The sequence below is a fragment of the Triticum aestivum genome, chromosome 2A, assembly GCF_018294505.1.
Source record: "Triticum aestivum cultivar Chinese Spring chromosome 2A, IWGSC CS RefSeq v2.1, whole genome shotgun sequence".
NCBI classification, from domain to species: domain Eukaryota; kingdom Viridiplantae; phylum Streptophyta; class Magnoliopsida; order Poales; family Poaceae; genus Triticum; species Triticum aestivum.
The window spans coordinates 419,244,677-419,248,552 of NC_057797.1; the positions used below are offsets into that span (position 1 = coordinate 419,244,677).

General features: G+C 53.0%; 1 pseudogene; it reads right to left on the reverse strand.

Annotated features, from left to right (window-relative positions):
• Positions 1-640: 640 nt before the first annotated feature.
• On the reverse strand, positions 641-2,878 carry LOC123185352 (cytochrome P450 81Q32-like; annotated as a pseudogene).
• Between the last annotated feature and the right edge of the window lie 998 nt (positions 2,879-3,876).

The following is a 3,876-nucleotide window of genomic DNA, read 5'->3' on the forward strand; positions in this document are numbered from 1 at the left end:
AAGCTTTGTTCAATCCATTCGCAAATAACTCAGGATGGTTGGGATATATAGCTGTACCCAAATCTCTCGCACATAGCGACACAAGAGTTGCAGCTCCTGCTTGATCTCATCGCAAATGTCACTCCGACTGATGCCAATGTCGATCACCGGGTCTCTTCTCTCTCTCTAGGAAGGAGCTTGCTACAGGTTATTTCTACAAGATGCTCACCTTTCGGGGAATGCGGTGTGCTTTCGAGCAGTGGCTTTGGGACAAGATTATTCCTAACAAGCACAAGGTTTTCCTTTGGCTGGCTCTTTATGGACGCTTACACACAAGGAACAATATGTTCAAAAAAGGCTGGTCGGCGCTTGTCTCCAAAGCTGATTGTGATATCTGCCCTGCTGTGGAGTCCATTGATCATGTCGTTCTACGGTGTCGGTCTGCTGAGCATCTCTGGGGCTAGTTGCAGTTGAACTCGTTGGCTTGCGCTTCACCTGATCTCCTCTCTTTCTTTGAGCGTGTTTCCCAGCAGCCGCTTCTCAAGAGAAAATGGAATGTCGCCCTTGCAGCATGCATCGTCACTCTATGGCATGCTCGAAATGATCATGTGTTCAATAGTGCTTCTTGGTCTGATCCATACACAAAGTTCTATGCTGCGGACTTACTTCGACTATGGCTGCACAGAGCTAAGCGGCAGCAGGACAAGGACGATTTGAACAATTGGGCGCTTTGTTTGTCCAACTAATTATGCTATAATTTCCTGATGTTCTCCTACCTTCTTTTCCTCTCCTCTCTTTCTTTTCGCACCTTGGTGCGTTTCTCTTGGTTCTTGTATTGGACTTTTTTGGGGCTTCTTTTCCTCTCCTCTCTTTCTTTTCGCACCTTGATGCGTTTCTCTTGGTTCTTGTATTGGACTCTTTTGTCCCCCAGGCTATGGGCTGTTTTGAAATATATAAGGTAGAGCGATCTCTACCTTTTACTTCAAAAAAAAAAAACTATGCAATGTGTACATACTGTGAAGTTAATAAAGACTTAATTACACTGCAGTTATTTATATTTCCACTAGTGTGTGTACTCTTTTGTGGCAATTATTTTCTGCTTCCTTTAAGCATTTTCAGTTTAGAGCTTCTGGAGAAGAGTCTCCATGCCGGCTCGCGGTGTGGCAGAGAGCTTCCAGAGCAACGGCCTTGAACATGACGATTCCGGAACTGGCGGCCATGTCGACCTCTTCATCCCCGACCCTTGCCCAATCGAAGCACTGGATGAGCGTGCCAAGAACCATACCCATGGTCCTCATGGCGAGGCTCTCCCCGGGGCACTTGCGCCTTCCCATCCCGAAGGACATCATGAGCTTCCCATCGGCGCTGCCATGCTCGAACCTCTCCGGCCTGAACTCCTCGGGCGCCGGTCCGCACTCAGCCGGGTCGCGGTGGATGGCGTACGCGTTGACGAGCACTATGGTGCCCGCGGCGACGTCGTACCCGTGGAGCTGGCAGTCGGCGGCGGCCTCGTGTGGTAGCAGCAGCGGCGCGGCCGGGCACAGCCGCAGCGTCTCGCTGATGATGCAGTGGAGGTAAGGAAGGTGGGGCAGGTCCTTCTTGTCGAGGAGGCGGCTCGGCTCGCCGCTGAGGTGCGCGTCGATCTCTTCCTGTGCCTTCTTCAGCACCGCCGGGTGGTTCAGCAGGAGCCCCATCGCCCATTCCGTCGTCGTCGACGTCGTCTCTGTCCCGACGCCAAGAAGATTCTTCGGTTCAAACACGAGAAAATCAGTGCCTGTCAAATAATCAGAGCATGAACGGTGACAGAGCTGCAATGGAAGCTGCGAGACTCACGGCGACGAGGGCGGCGATGAAAGTGTCCGTGTAGAGGCCGGGCTCTGACTTCTGCAGCGAGAGCATGACGCCGATCATGCCCTGCTCCTCCTCCTCCTGCTTGTCGGCGGCGGCCTGCTGCTTCTGCCTCTCCCTGTCGATGAGCTTGTAGATGAAGGCGTTCCTCCGGCTGGTTGTGTCCGCCAGCTGCCGCGCGACGCCTCGCCAGTCGAACCAGCGTAGCACCGGCAGGTAGTCCCACAGGTTGGCGACACCGACGAGCGGCACGGTGGCGTCCACGACGTCCTTCATCTCCCGCGCCTCCTGGGACATGTCCGCTCCGTCGTCGGAGTAGGTGTTCCTGCTCCGCGCGAGGGCCTCCATGAGGACGCTGTGGGAGAGGTCGAACAGCCGCCGCTTCAGCTCCACCCTCGCCGTGGCACCGCCGGCGGTAAGGCGCGCGAGGCGGCGCACCAGGGCTCGCAGCTCGCGGGCTACGACGGCGTCGGACATGAGGTCGACGCGGCGCGCGGAGAGGAGGTGCACGACGGCGACGCGGCGCGCGGCGCGCCAGTGGGCGCCGTAGTTGGCGAGGGTGAGCACGGTGTAGTCGAAGGAGACCTCCCGCACGGACGGGAAGTGCGGGCGGTTGGCGAGCGTGGCGTCGAGGTCGGAGGAGAAGCACTCCCTGGCGAGCTCCGCCGAGGTGACGACGACGGCGGGGCGCGAGCCGAGGCGGAGGGAGAAGACCGGGCCGTGGCGCGCGGCGAGGCGCGCGAGCGTGGCGTGCAGCGGCTTCTTGAGGAAGGGGAGGTGGCCAAGGAACGGGACCGCCAGCGCCGGGCCCGGTGGAAGCCGTCGCCGCTTCTTGGTGAGGAAGGAGCGGAGCAAAAGGGCGGTGAGAAAGGTGATGGCGGCGACGTAGAAGAAGGGGAAGCTGCCCATCTCCATTGTTGTTTCTGCACTGAACCTAGTAGCTCATAAATCACACAGAGAAGGCGGATTGGAGAGGGAAGCCGGGGTGGGGGAGGTAGACGGAAGCAATCTCTCACTGGGGATGGGAAATCCGGAGATATACAGGCAGGAGGAACAAAGCTGAGGTCGGGTATGAAAGACTATTCTCGCTGCGTCCCTGCCACGCAGGCCAGTCCAATGTCGGGAGCCCTACGCGACACGAAGCTACTCCCTCCTTTATTACAAAATAAAAATAGATGACTCAGCTTTATATTAATTTTACAGTTTTGCTAAAGCACATCTAGATGTGCTATAAGTATTGCACAGTCCTATGTCTTTAACAGTTTTGCTAAAACATATCTAGATGTGCCATAAGTATTACACATCTAAATTCTATGTCATTGATCATACATTAAAATTCATGCGGATTTTTCTTCTTCTTTATGTTTGATTCACTCACAATGTGCAATAATTAGAATACACCTAGATATGTCCTAGACATACTTTAATTTTAGTATAAAATTAAATCATTTATTTCGAAACGGAGGGAGCTTTTTTGTTTTTTGACGGGGCAAGTGGCACGAAGCTAGCTGATCAGGCTGGACTCGTGAGGTGTTTGCAACTTTAAAGTGTGCGCCTTAGCAAAATTTTGTGTTTTGACAAAAGTTAATCAGGATCTGACTCAGTTTGTAAAAAAATTCAAAATCTGATCTTTTTGCTACCATTAGGGTCTATGAGGGTACGGTGTAACAGCCTACCGCCACGGACCTTGGTGGTAGAAAACATCCTCACCTAAAAATTAGGGGGCATGTTTAGAGCAACTCTAGCAGACCCTACATCCTGCCGGCCCGCAAAACTCATTTGCAGTTCGTGCAAAACAGCTTTTGCGGGCCGGCAGGGGCTGGCACAGATGCAGACCCCCCAAACGGATCCGTAAATAAGTATATTCGCGGAATATGTTTTTTACGGGTCGGCTATGCGGGTTCTGCTCTTTGCATCGCTGCATCCCCGCATATCATCAGCCCACAAATATCAAATCCAACATAATTCAACGATCGAAAACAAACTGAATTATTCAAATCAAACATAAAACAGTAATCATCTGCATTACAAATAATTATTCAAATCATC